The sequence below is a fragment of the Amblyomma americanum genome, chromosome 5 (assembly GCF_052857255.1).
Source record: "Amblyomma americanum isolate KBUSLIRL-KWMA chromosome 5, ASM5285725v1, whole genome shotgun sequence".
NCBI classification, from domain to species: domain Eukaryota; kingdom Metazoa; phylum Arthropoda; class Arachnida; order Ixodida; family Ixodidae; genus Amblyomma; species Amblyomma americanum.
The window spans coordinates 106,126,346-106,141,813 of NC_135501.1; positions in this window are offsets into that span (position 1 = coordinate 106,126,346).

Consider the following 15,468-nt stretch of genomic DNA (forward strand, 5'->3'; position numbering starts at 1 on the left):
TGACGGGTGGTCAAAAGTGTCGCGATATAATCTCAAGTTAGCTCTTTTTTTCGAGGTCTTTGAAACCGCGGCAGTTTCATTGTATGAGAGAGAAAGCCTGGTGTTTTGGGGGACGGCTGGGTGGCCTAGTTTCCACTGCCCTATTCAATTTTGGGTCGAGTTGTGCTAGACTCCGCAGCTACGGCTCCCAGGCCCTGAACTTGGAGGGGCTCCACGGAATCTTGGGCTGTTACGCTTAGATCGGCATTCCGTGTAAATTTTGATGAACAATTAACGTCATTTTGCAGACTAGGCCTGCGGCCGAGATGTGGGCCAGACTCGTTCACCCATGTGTTATTGTTACTGGTGACCACAATGGTCACGTTCTGAGTGATGTCTTCCTGGACCTTGCTAAAATTGGAAAACTAGCCTATCAACTGGGCTAGGGTGTTTTCTATACAATCGTCCTGCGGCTGTCCATCGTGTTTTCCTGAGCGCCCTCGCACTTAGGCTCGGGTCCCTCAGGGCGCACCACTGGGTCCACCGGCGACGACTGCGGGGAGACTTGGTGTGCGTTCGCAGAGAACAAAATTTTGTTTTCAGCAGCTAGCTGAGCTACCTGCGCACGAAGCGCCGCCATTTCGCGGCGCATCTCTACAATTTCGATGGAGAGGGAGGAAGGGCCCGAGAGGCGGGGGGGGGGGGGGGGGAAGCGTCCTTAGCCCAGTTGCCTACCTTGCTCGATGACTTCTTGAAACTGCAGCCGCTGATCTGCCGCTGCTCCCTATCTCCGGGAAGTCGCCGGCCTGGAAAGCCGAAACACCCAGGTCCTGTTACGTTTTCGGTGGCTTGGGGGTGGAGGTGGCGTCTTGGGAATGAAGGTGACGCCGCGCGGCGGCGTGCCATTGGTCGCCACGCCACCAGCCTTGCTGCCGGAAGCGCCTCCTGGAACGATGTCCGGCGACTGTGAAGGATGTGTTGCTAGGGGCCGCTTGGAGCTGCGGCCGGAAGGAATTCCTGGAGCTTGCTGGAGCCGACGAAATTTGCCTTTGCAGGCCTGTGAGCCCGTGAGGTGGGCTTCACGCATACCATGAAGGCTGGCTTGCACTGGTGGGGTGCATGCCGCCGTCGGCAGCCGTCCCTACGTTTTGGCTTCAATGACCGCAGCGTTCCTCTACCAGGCAGCTACAGCTGGCCACCCGGTGTCCGGAGCTTCCACACCGATAACAAGCAGGGATGGTGCGCTTGTACTCCCGCACCGGCGTGACCGTTCAGTTGTACAAGACAAAGCGCGGCAACCTCCCGGCCCACGAAGGTGACCAGCGCATTAGACGATTTACCGAGCTTGCCACGAGGGGTCACCGGTTGCAGTGATAGCTTAGTACTCTCGTGCAGTGGCCAGCGAAACTGACCGCCGCACCGGCCCGACGACTGCGCGCGCGAGATCACGGGGTGAGGGGTCACATTTTGCTGACCTGAGATTTCCAGCCGCTATTGAGAAATCTCCGACGGACAAGAGACGTTCGAATGTGAATAGTAAAAGCTAACGGTCTAAAAAAAAGTGTTCCTACTTCGTCCGTCTGTTTTTGGCTCCTTCTGGCTGTTTAAATGTTTCTTGTGGGCCTGGAGGCGTAGCCTTTCCGACTCATCACCATAGTACGTCCTGTCACACACCGACACAGTCCTTAAGTTCCTTGCATCATTTAAGGTACTTCCTCTCTCAGTGAAAGCGGAGCTAATAAAATGTCTATGTAAAATGTCAACCATATTTCAGATGGCTAATAGGCAGGGCCATAAAATAATTTTTATACCGTTTGTTCATGGAATAGTAATTCCGCGCTACTTATTTCAGACAACCACAGAGACAGACATAACAGTACGGGCGCTGTCTGTGTGCTCGTCCAAAAAAAATTACCGCTGAATTACTTTTCTAAGAACAATGCATAAAAAACTAGCCCCGGAACGTGTCTTACAGCCTTTCTTCAATTTTTTGAGCATTTTGGGCCCTTGGTCCAAAGACTTATGTACCAGTTTCCTTGGGCAATACAATTCTATGTGATTTGGTATTTTGTGCCGACAATAGTGGCCTTTCAACATTTTTTTTTTTGCAATGAGGCTCGGGAACTTTTTCAGGGCATAAAATGCCAGTTATATGAAATTAATCTACGCTGCGTGATCAAGAAACAGTTCTACCCAGCTTCCATTATTCGTTGTCATGAATGCTATAGAATTTGTTGCTTCTTAACGGGATTTTTGATAAAAATGAAAGGATGAAATGAATAGGTTTTTTAACTCTCTCAATAAACGGCAGATATTTCTTGACTTATGACGAACTTACGTGAAGTACGCCCAGCTAGCAGAGTGACGCACATGCCCCTATTCGACTTCATGTCTCAAGTGCACTGAAATGCGTCCTGGAAACAAGAGAGTTAAATATGATTAATACTTTCTCCTTTTTATGGCAACCCTCTCGGAGTTAGCGCTCTCAAACCTCTTTTTTCGTCGGCATAATAAATAATTGCTTAGTCGAAACCGGTAATTAGTAAAGGCGCATCACGAAGTACCCAGGTCCTTAAGCGAAAATGGACTGATGAAAGTTTACAGAGGTTTCGCGATAGTCTTAGGGCATGCGAGTATTTAACAGAATGCTTTACATTCAGTAAGAATTTCTGGCACATATAGCCATTTTCCGGCACATATAGTAATTTTTTTTATACCTGGTTCTTTTTTCATTGCTGTTTGTAAATCACTAAGAGCGACGCCACTTTCACTCAAGAAGGAGCCCAGCCTTCAGGACCTTCTTTTATTCCTTACTTAAAATTAAACAGGTGACCGACACCACGAAACCCGAGCGATGCCGGAGATATGGCGCAATTTTATCGTCTCGCTAACAGCGACCATAAAAGAAAAGAATTGAGCAAAAAAAAGAAAGGTTTAAGTTTACCGGTTCTGCTGTACAGGATTAGTAGTATACTGTCGCGCGCTCATGATGACAGGCGCCTAAAACACTTTGGATGTGTTTAGTACACACAAAACGTGGAAGACACAAATTACTCGATAGCTGCTCGTCCTTACCGGAAGTGGGTGCAGGGAAAAAGAAAAAAACAATGCCGTTTACATGAATGCGACACAACTCGACTCCAGTCCACTCTTTGAGCGAAAGAGCAAAAACGTCGAGCAAGAGAGCAGAGGACGAGTCAACCCTTTCCTTCTCAAAACCTGAACTTTCGCTTGAAAAATTGACTCCAAACGTATCCTGTTGGGTTTTTGGAAGCGCGGCTGCAGATGTACCGTATGTCTTCACCACGAGTGGGTCCCTTTGCAGATCCATCAGATTACGCGATCATTTATGCCACTCTTTGCCGCGGCTATCCTCTGGTCCTTGGGGTGACCTGGGACAGTGTGTTGTAACGATTGCTTCCCCGATTCATTCCTTTCCCAGTCATATCATTGGTAGGAACAACCCCCAGCGTCATGACTGATGGTTAAACTAAACGCTGTCATTAGACGTTTTAAGCATACCGGAGGACGTGTTAGCGCAGACGTATACGACGCCTGCGCAAGAGGAGCGGAGCAGGCGTCCGGGAAAGCAATATACGTCTACGCTAATACGTGTCCGGTATGCAAAAAACGCCGATCCGCAGGCTCTGGGGCCGGTAAAATATAATCATCCCCAAACTTGTGCCGTTTAATATTTCTATTCTCCGCTGTTCGTCATAGACTTGAGCAACGTCATGCTCCAGCTATCGCTGCGCTTGAGTCAATATAGTTTCGTCATAACCTATAGGTAAACGATATACCGTCAACGCATACCGCTAGCAGCCATCTCTTATAAGGTAGTTTTAGGGCAGCGTATACCGTCTACAGTCATAGCTTACCGCTGCCGCAAGCCGGCAGTGCACAGGCGCAAATGGCGCCTTCTACGCATGCACTGCGGCTTGTGGTAGCGTTAAGCTATGATGGTAGATGTTATACTCTATGCTAAAACCATCTTACAGCAAAGAGCTAACCCCGGCTGTGACCTAACTTCATGGAATGACCACGGCTAGGGAACGTAAAAATTTAATACCAAATAATAATAGTTGTACTTTGCAAGTAATAGTTGTGCTTTGCCAACCCTGATATCAAAGGCGGTGCTGGCCAACAGCAAAGAAACAAAGAAATTAATCGTGAAAAGGATCGTTACTAATTAAGCCCATAGATTACTTTTCGGTGACGTAACAGGAGAACGCGGACTTCCCGGTGACCGCATTCCCGGTGACGGACATGGGCGGGAAAAAGTCTACGAGGACAGGGAGCTCATTCTGCGCAAAGTGCGCTTGGTTATTTATGAACGGAAAACAAAATTCACTTACCGCCGTCGCCTTGATTTCTTCCCAACTGCCTCTACACAGTACCAGGTCCCTCTCGATTCGAAGGCTGCCGACGTATAAATATCGTTTGAAATTCTTTTGTCAGTCAGACGAAACCATCATCATGACGTCTGCAACCGTAAACTCTTCCGCAACTGTAGACTATTATCGGAAAGCCCACCTGCTGCGGCAAAAGAACGAATTTTTGGAACAATAGAATAAGCAGCTTGTGGAAAGTTTGGAAAGTTTACAATAGACAGAGCTGTGCGTTGGATCCGCGAAGCGTTCCAGAAATACATACACGCGCTTGTCAACATTTATTATAAAGGAGACTCGACAACAACCCAAGCAGCACAGGTCATTCGCCCAATATTGCAACAGGATGGTCCCATGCCGGTCCTTTGTAGGGCTGGCCTTTGTCAATGCAATTCCAATGTTGGGCCAATTACTTGTGCTGCTTGGGAAGGCGAAATTACTCTGCTCGAGTTTCTCTGGGGCTCGTGTGTTGCAATAAGGCTGCCTCTCAACCCCCCCCCCCCCTTCCTGTACGCAGCCTGCTTGTATTTTTTCTTTGTCCTTGCAGCGCTACTTGTCACAATGTTCTCAATAAAGCGCACTGCATGTCCCGACTTTGAGGTTAATGACCCTATGCGAAGCTTCAATCATCGTTTCTATTAATGATTCCCTACACTAGGGTCCACAATAATGCAAATAAACACAGGTCAGGGTTTATTCCCGTCCTCTGCCGTCCTCTTTCACTAGAAAGTCTTGTTTGTCAGCTATGGCCGCTGTCGTCCGATCGTCAAAGTACCAGTCGAAATGGTTTGCCACTGTACTACCTTGTCAACACTCCAACCGGGCGGAGTTAAATCATTGCGCGCCCATCATCATCATCATCATCATCAACCTAACTACGTTTACCGCATGAGAAAGGCATCTTTCATGTCCCTGTAACCAACCCTGTCATCTGCCAACTGCGGCCACCGTATCCCCTGCCTTTCTAATCACATCCGTCGATATGAATTTCTGCTGCTCCCTGCTATGTTTGTCGTTGCATTTACTAACCACGTGCGCGATGACAACTGAAATAATAAATTAGGGGCTATCAAAACCATTCATGCGGAGTGTTAAAAGCGGAATTGCAACTAGCGCCGACCAATCTTATTAAAATAAAAGACGTTTCGGTCCCGCTATGCCGGCCTTGTTCACACATCTTTATTTTAACAGGATGAATTGGTCGGTGCTTGATAGCTTTCCGCCAGTTCTGATTATATTCTGATTCTGAGTTCATTGTCAATCACTTTCAAATCTATTCCAATTCTGATTCTATTCCAATTGGCACTACGAAACTACGCCAAACGTATCAAACTGATAGGTCGCGGAGCGTCCTCATACCATTACCGTGGCAGTGGCGCAGCGGTTAAGCGATGCACCACTCCACCGGCATGGCATCGGCTGTTTAAAACTGTCACTGATGGCGCCCGTGAGATACAAGTTGGTGTTCCCGAGCAAATTGAGGAGGAATAGCTATTTTTGCACAGATTGTTATTCGCACGGCTGTCTATTTTGCACGCGGGCCTGCTGTCGTCCGAGACATTTCTTCTTAGACACTTTCATTTTAACGCGATATAGTTAAGGCTCCTGTTCTAAAGAAAATGCGAAGTCTAAGGCGCCGGCGACGGAGGCGACTTTGTCGGCGGAAAAGCACATGGCCCATCTGCCACCTAGGTCGCGTAATGTTATGATGTCACCACAACCTGCCAAGCAGGCTGTGAGAAAACTGCCCACCGCGGCAGGTGGCAGTTATGTAATGATTGGTTGCTCGGGAAGAATAACATAAGGCTCCCACCACTGCAGCAAAAGATGATGTGCTACTGCGGCATTATGCAGTCAGTGTGTAGACGGGCCTTATGCAAAAATATTGGAAGATATCTTCAAAGGCTGCACAGCCATAAAGCATGGCATAATAGCATGGGTGCGTTAATATTGCAACGGATAATCTTCGTAAAGACGACGTGCAGGAAGTGTCCGGTGTGTGCACGCGATCCGCTCAGCGTTCGCTGTGATCTGTGCCCTGTGCTCCGGTCGTCGTTGTGCCTGCCTAGACTTCGGGCCACGTAACAATATGTCTGGAAAAACTCGAAGTTTTCAGGCACCTCTAAAGCTTTTTCTTCATATCTGTCCTGCCGTGATTGGGTAAATGTTATGGTATACAAAATCCTGTTTAAACGGCCTCCTCAAGCAGTGGTTTATTGCATAATTTTTTTTGCTCTTTGAAAGAAACAACATAAAAATTTTTTTTCGATATGGTTTATCGAACAATAAGTTTCTTGCCGTGGGTAAAATTTTTCGATGTCAAGGAAAGCACTGTACAGGGAAGGTATGTTTTGTCTTGAATTCCTTCAGATATGTTAAAAAGTGGTCTGACCTAATTCAAATGCTTCCGTCAGGTTTAGGGCTTTGGCCTCACCCTACAGCTGAGGACTGGCGTCCGAAAAAATTAAACAGGGTATTTTCACATGCAAGGGGTACAGAAGGCCTTGGCACAGTTCGCCATGTTCAGGTCTTAAGGCTGACTTAAAGACTGGAGGTCTGTACCTCTGTGGTTTCCTTTATCTTGCGTTGTCGCTCCTCTTTAAATACTCCAGCGTTGCAGCAGCATTCAACAAAATTTCAAGCTGGAAAAGAAGCTCCATCTTCTTCTTCTTCTGTGGTTGTAGGAAGGTTGAAAAGTGGGAAGACACGGGCTTGTCTACTGGAGGGCTAGTCTCTATGCCCACTGCCGGCGTGTCATAGGAGGAGGAGGGGAGGGGAAGAAGATTGAAAGGAGAGGGTAGGCGCGCAGCCGCAATGATCATGCCAGGTGAGATGTGCTGCCCCCTCGGAGGCCTAGAGGCGGCCAGGGAGGCCGGTGGCCTCCAGGAAGGAGAGGCGGTGCCGGAAGGCCTTGGCAGGTTGCTGGCCGCCAGGGAAGAGAAGGTGGTCCGCTGAAGGGCTGAGGAGACCCAAGGTGGGGAAGCCCGCCTCCATGATTGTCCTTGCGGGCACAAAGGCAGGGCACTCACACAGAATGTGCTGGGCTGTCTCCGCTGGGTCATTGCAGAGGGTGCACCAAGGGGAGGCGGAGAGGCCAAGGTGAAAGAGACGGGAGGGTTAAGTTTGGTGCTGCTGAAGAACAAGGTACGTATGACCATTTCGCGCAAACGCCAGTTAGCAATATGCCTTCATGTATAAGTTAAGTATTTCATCATTGAAAGCCACTTAATATAACTTAGGTATTACAGTTCTTTAGATAATTGTCGGTACATCCAGACACTGAAAGCTAGTAGCGAAAATAAAGAAGTTGAGAGGACGATCTTGAATCCCGATGCTAGAAAGTGGAGGTAGCAGCTGTTTTTACCCTCGATGATTCATCACCATCATCCTGACTACGCCCACTATAGGACAAAGGACTCTCCCATATCTCTGCAATTAACCCTGTCCTGTGCCGGCTGCTGGCACCTTATCTCCTCAAATTTCGTAATCTCAACCGCGCACCTATCTGCCGCGCCTGCTATGCTTGCATTCTCTTGGTATCCAGTCCGTTACCCTAGAATGATCGTCGGTTATCTTGCATTGGCATTAAATTCGCATCCCAAGCACATTTCTTCTCGATTTCGTCTAGGATAACAATAACCCGCGCTTTTTCCCTGACCCACTCTGCCCTCCTCCTGTCCCTTAACGTTACACCTAAAATTTTTTTTTCAATAGCACGCTGCATTGTCGTCAATTTAAGCGGAACCCTTTTCGCTACCCTAGGCATTTCGCCCCATAAGTGAGTGCCGGTAAAATACAGCTATTATATAAGTTTCTCTTGAAGGACACTGGTAAACTAACATTTATGACCTCAGATAACCGGTTATATGCACTCTGTCCCACTCTTATTTTTGTTATTTCTCCCTCACGATCTGAAACAAGTGGTGTATAAGGCCTTAAAGTTCATTCGCGGTGTGTAATGAGATGTGGTGAAATTTCTCAAAATCTACGGTATAGGCTTTTTAAGGTTAAGATTCCTCAGTCCTTCACTGGGCTAGGACTGCAAGACTCCTGAAATTCTGATTAAAAAACAAAACTCAGCCAGCTCCTCCAAAGGCTATGGTGCATGTCGGTGAGAAGTTTCATGTAGAAAATGCACTTTGGTAAAAGTTGAGAAGCTCTTAAACGTTTGATTTATGTACTGCTCTGGAAAGTGGAGTCTCCTTTCTGGTTCTAGCCTCTGACAGGCGAATAAAAATGAATTATTGAAAGCCGGTCACCTCAGCTTCAGCAACGCGCTGTAGGTGCGGTGCTTAGAATATCTGACTGATTTGTATAAGTGTGTCCAATTGTCAGCCGGCACAAAAGGTACTTCTTTATATTTGTCATGTTTTTATGCAGTATACATTTCTATTCTCTGCTTTATTTCTTGTAGTTTGTTTTCTGTTTCTGTGTCCCATTCCTCTTATTATTGTCGCCAAATTGTGTCCCTAATGTGTGGCTTGAGTCCTAGTAAGGTACTATCTCAATGTCTGTGGAATTCTAAAGAGTGGCTTGAACTGCGAGCAGACCAGCTCCCTCATTTTTTAGTATGCTGAGATGGCGTGGTGCCCAGCACAGTATAATTTTAAGCTTTGATATGTGAGCAGATATGACGTTATTGAAGAGGAAATTCATCGGTTAGTTTCTCATGCTATTTCCCGGAGGCAAGGGCAGGTATGCATATTTTCTTTTCTATGGTGCGTCTTATGCCTAACTGCATACCACAACATAAGGCAGCAAATATGCTTGTGAGTTAGTTCTTTGTTTTTGATTTGGAGAACTGTGTCCATATGCTGCTCAGGAAATTGAAGAAGACTTCGTGGTGTCAGTGTAAACCTCATCGGCTCCGTACTTTGGCTACAAGGATATGAAGAGTTTCTGTATAGCTTTTCGATCTCAAGTTTTTCTACCTCGAGTAACAGGAGGTATTCAGAGGCCTGGATTGGGGAGAGTTAGAGATAAGAGTTAATGGAGAGTACCTAAGTAATCTGCGATTCGCTGATGACATTGCCTTACTATGTGACTCTGGACATAAACTATAAGGCATGATCAATTCTAAAAAATCTTATATGGCTATTACTAACCACCGGCTTCAAATCTCAAATTGCAACTAGGTGCCTGATTATACTTGTTAAAAAGGCAGTTAATAAAAATTTTTAAATCAGCTTACTACTTTGGACGTTTCACCGGTTTTCTGATGTTCGCTGACACCGGTAATACTATCCCGTAAAAATCATATTTTACCCCAAAAAGTCTATTTTTGAAAACTGCTGAAAGTGTTCACTGAAACACCCGGCATCATGCTTTCATTTCAGTTAGTAACGAAGGACTTAAGGACATATTTTGCGCGATTGTGTTGTAGAAGAGGGTGTGACTACGTGTTGTGAAAATTTAAAAGGTGAATTTTTTTAAAGCTGTTGTTTCCTCGCAATCGCATAATTGTGCAAACAAAGATTTGCTTCATCACACAAAAAAAGAATCATACTCTTGCTTGCTCTTTGCAACATTACACCACTTTTTATTTCTCATGTCTGAAGAAAATTGATAGCCGTGAAGTTCCAAGCATTGTGATGACCGAAAAAAAAAGTGCGATTACATCAGAATACTCTATTTTAACGAACGCACAGACCTTGTGAGAGTTCTTTGTTTCTTCAACATTTTTTTTCTCCTTGCCTTATCATCCTGAATATCCGTTGAAACTGGCAGGCAATCTGAATGCGAGCTTTTGAAGTATGAAGGCTCTATGCTAGCATCGGTTCTTAGCAACAAACCTCTCCCGCAGGTGTATATTGTTTGTGCCAGGGCTTCAAAAGCATCTTCGGACATTCAGGTGCTGCTCATCCGAGGTTCCTAAAAGGTACACTGATCGGCTTTTCTGTCATCTTCCGCCTTTCCCTTGGTGCTGTAGCTTTCGACAGCATAACCCTAGATCTCACAAATTCACTGCCATGGCTTAAGGGAGACTGTTATCAGGCAGGATTCTTGAAATACCATCGTGCGGAGGCTGCTCAGATGACCCCTTAAGGCTGCTTCTCGCAACGCTCGCATCGCCAGCGGCGCTGATGAAGAAGAAGAGGAGCTCGCTCACGCTGATCAGAACGCTCTCGGCATCAAAGGAGAGCACACCTATAAATTCCCATTACAAAGTAGGGTCTCACTTTGTGAGTTCCCCTCCTTCTCTCTTTCGGCGCAAGCGCCAGGGGTTTTGCATTGCGTCAAGTTTGCAAATACCTCCACAATTATATAACAGCTACCGGCAGATTCGCTTGCTAATTGTTTCCAAAATTTCCGCATTTAAAAGAGCTTTGGATATTTTCATATATTTAATTCTCAGATATTCTCTCCCGATATATTGTTTTTCCTTTTCTTTTTAATTACACTGAAATTTCACCCAAGGCACAATCATTAGCTTGACATCAGTTTACCCTATTCTATGGGGTCTCCCCACTGAACACTGGCCAATCCCCCGTCGTGGGTATGTGCCATGTCACCAAGGCAACAACAACAACAACCACCGTCCTGGCCAGCAACGTCAGCAGCCCACTCCGCTGGTTCACCAGCCGTGGCTGCCGGGAATCCAATAAATGTGGTTCACCTACCCCATTCTGGCGACTCCGGACGACAGCCCCGACGCACGTAACGCCACTCCCACCGGCTCTGCGCTCCTGCCCGTCCTGTCCCTCCACTCGCCTTGGCGCTGCACACCCGCTGTTCGCACCCGGCCTTCGGCAGCTTTTCATCGCCATGTATGCACCTACCATCACATCCGGTGAGCTCCTTCCACCGTATCAGCGCTCCTTCCTCGGCTGCCTGCGTTTTATGCCAGGGACCCCGTTTTGTGGCTGGCGCTGCTAGACTCCCACTTTCACGTTCACCACGTGTCCAGCCAGCTGCTGCGCAATCAGCGCGCCAGCCGCTAACTCCCACCCGGTCTCCTGGCACAGCTGCGTTTACCGCCTTCTGGCTCCGACATATACGCCAATTTCAAGAAGGGCCTGATGGCATATTTTGGCTTGGAGCTCCCGCCCACACTCTGCCCTGCTGTTGCGGGCTCAGAAGCTGCGCCTGCCCCAGCGGTGCTGATGAAGAAGGGGAGTTCGCTCGCGCTGATCAGAACGCTTTCGGCAACCAGCCTGGACACTTACGTATATGCGGGCTTACGTCTATGCGGACGACATTGCGTTTTTTGAGGGCTGCGTCGGATATATATTCCCTGCATGGTCTGTTGCAGTCATATCTGAGTACACTTGAGCACTGGCTGAGCAGCTTACAGCTGAAGTTAAATGTTAGCAAGTGCATCATCCTTGTTTTCCCTCTACAGATTCCTGTAGTGGTCTCTCTCATTTGCCACTTACAACCAATACCGCAGGTTCAATCTCTAAAATACCTAGGGGTCATATATGACGAGAACCTCACCTGGCGACCCCACATTGACCATGTCGCGGTGAAGGGGGCTCGTGCCGTGGACATGTTGCGTATACTGTGTAGTCCCCGGTACGGCATGCGAAGAGATACGGTATTAATGATTTACAAAATGTATGTCAAGCCAAATTTGGAATTTTGATCTGTGTTGTTTTCAGGCTCGGCTACATGCAAACTTCGTCCTCTCGTTCTTTTAAAGAAGGAAGCACATTGGATGTGCCTCGGCCTCCCAAAATTTGTGGCTACCAATGTGCTGTACCTTGAAGCCCGCATTCCCCCTCTAATATTTCGACTTCAATTTTTAACTGCTCAGACTTACCTAAGAATCTACGAATCTCATTTCCGCCGTTCACAAAGCATTTTCTGTTGCCAGTCGACCTCCTTATTTAGTGCCCTCTGGTCTCGTTTTCATACTCCACACGTAGTGTTTGTGCAAAGATTACTTGAGCCTTTAGATGTGAAAATTTATGGCATCCTTCCTGCGCTATGCAGATGGCCCGCTGTCCACATTGTTTTTGACGATATTTACCCCCAAAATGCAAAACTCTTGCCACCCTGTATTCTAAATGGTCTAATAGACGATCATCTAAGGACCTTACCTACAAATATTGTAAGAGCAACCGACGCATCGCAGTGCAATAAAAAGGCAGGTGTGGGAATATTCTGTTCACATTTAGACTGGTCCTTTTCACTCCGGCTTCCAGATTTAACCCCTATTTTTCAAGCAGAGTTTCTGGCAGTAGTACTTGCCCTGCGCAAGCTATACTCCTCTATTTCCGCAGTGGCAGTAATTACCGATTCTTTATCTCTGTGTTCGTCCCTCACCGCGCATGTTGACGGTACCATTTGCAATTCATTCTTGTCCCTGCTTCCGCCGCATTTGAGTCTTGTTCAGTTAGTATGGGTTTCAGGTCACAGCAGTGGGACAGTTAATGAGATTTCCGATACGCTCGCAAAGGCTTCCCTAAGTGGCCCCGTGTTGTCTATCATCCCGGCTACAGCCTATATTACAGCATCTAGGTTTCGGCGACGTGCGCTTTTAAGCACGCAAAACACAACACTTGTAACATCGGTGGATTATCAGCACCTCAGATATTCTTGGAACAGGCAAGTTTGTCGATCTCGGCAGCTTGAAGTATCTCTGACGAGGCTGCAGTGCCGTAAACCTCCTCTAAACTCCTATTTACACAGGTCGGGTTTGGCGCTGTCTCCCCTTTGTGCATTTTGCCGTGAGCCTGAATCTATTTGAGCATTTCTTGCTCTATTGTCACCGATACACCTTTTTGAGAAGAAGGTTGCTGGAGGAGCCCTTGCCGCCCCTTGGCCTTAGTTTAAGCAGCCCGCTCTTTCTGTCGTTTGGTGCCACCACATTCGGGTTCAGCCACAGATCTGTTTGTATCGCTGTTCTAAATTTCCTGCTAGAATCTCACCGACCGCCATGCTAAGGGTTACAAAATTTTCTTTCCTCTCAATTATTACATTTTGGCTTAATAATTCTGTTCCATGCAGTTCATCTCTTATTATTATTATTATTATTATTATTATTATTATTATTATTATTATTATTATTAATATTATTATTATTATTATTATTATTATTATTATTATTATTATTATTATTATTATTATTATTATTATTATTATTATTATTATTATTATTATTATTATTATTATTATTATTATTATTATTATTATTATTTTATATTATTATTATTATTTTATATTATTATTATTATTATTATTATTATTATTATTATTATTATTATTATTATTATTATTAATTTTGAAGTCAAAACTCTCATCCCTTTTCTGTTCATGAGGAAGAATCCTCCGGTGTTGCTTTCCCGCATGCTTTTCATTTTAATTACCTGAATACAGGTGAATAGTCACCCAATTCTTGGCCGATCCCCCAGTGTGGGTATGAGCCATCTTTTCATAGGCTAACAACAACAACCGGCCAGGCCAGCAACGTCAGCAGCCCTCTCCGCCGGCTCAACAGCCGCGGCTACTGGGACCTCCAACAAATGTGGATCGCCTACCACACGCCTTCTTTGTCTCGCCATGGCTCTGAGTGCAGATGAAAGTGGCCACCATGCTGCCACACGTCAGCTAGTGGCTGTCTTAGTGTCAAAGTCAAAGCAACAGGAAAGAAAGCCCATATGTGAACAGCGGTGGTTGATAAAGTTCTTCAATGCCAAGCTCCGGACGTATCTAGATATCAATTATATGCTTATGCTTCTTTCGAGTATCATCTTAATGTTTCCAATATGTCCGGACAAAGCTTTTATCGTTTTTTGTCGCATTCAAAATTTCCGGAAATTTAATATTTCTATCCCAAGTCAAATAAGTGGGGTGTGCTGTATGCCTCCTCTCCACCCCCTTAACAATAGTTTGAGTTGAACTTAGATAAAGAGAGGTGCTTTGTGTCGATGTCAAAGTACAAAAAAAATCGGCGTTCTTTACTGGAAACAAGAGTTAGGAAAGACGCAGGTTATGTCTATTAGGCCCAAACACAACAGCCTAAGCTCTTATCTCCAAGCGTCTGACCCAATAATCGCGAGCTTGGCATCACACCAAATAGATTTTTGCGCTTAAGTTTATTCAATGCGGCTCACTCATTGCGTGCACTTAATGCAATTTTACGTTTTTTCAAAAAAAAGACTAAACGTTATGGCTGCACAAGGCACCTGTTAAGCGATATGGCAAAATTACGCTTTAAATTTCCTACCGCGAGTTGGAGTTTCATTTTTGTGCAACGTCGAAGAGAATAGATTGACTCCACCATCAACTAGTTTGTGACGTTTATGGCCGAAACATTGGCAGGTGACATGCCTTCGATTGCGATTCACTGGTTTGTCACCTGCCACTTATTTCTTTGGTCGAGCGCACAAAAATGCGGGGCATTGCTTTCCTTTATAAGGTGCTCCACGGTAACGATCACGTTCCTCATTGCCGCCGCACAAAGGGCGGCGGCTTTCGCTTGGAAAAAGAAATTCCTAAATTTCTTCCAGAAATGAAAATGTTATACGCGTCCGCAGTACTGTACGGCCCCTTGAGTCGCCTTAGACGCAAGAATGCTTCCTTATCGTCAATACGGGCCGTAGCTGCGGATCATTGGTTATGGTGCTTGGCCGCTGACACGGAAGACGCCGGTTTGATTCCAGCCGCGGCGGTCGCATTTCGATGGAAGCGAAATACCGCTTTATTTACCGTTTTATAACTTATTTTCGTCGCATGCACAACAGTAACCAAGAAAACAACTTAAATGAAAATTTTGTACCGTTGTCCATTCACGGACGTTCGCTAGGAACATAGGGGAAAGAGCTCTACGAAGCACGCAATCGCGCCAGAATTAAAATCGACTCTGCAGAGGGAAGCAGTGGAGGCGAAAGCGGCACCGCGCTGCGGCGCTATTAAACTGGAAGCTCTGTTCAAGTTTATGTAGAATTACCGCACGTTGGCCCGCGTTCCCTATGATAGTATATCGGCCGAGGAAAGGAGGGCGCTGTGGGTTCTGTGCGCAAAGGACAGGTTTAATTGGATACACATTTTAGAGGTCTTTGCCCTGCATTCGGTGTAGTCAGGCTGAAGTGGATGATGACTGGTCGCCTGACGGAAGTTAACACCACAATACAGAAGATAAAACAAAAGTTGTCAC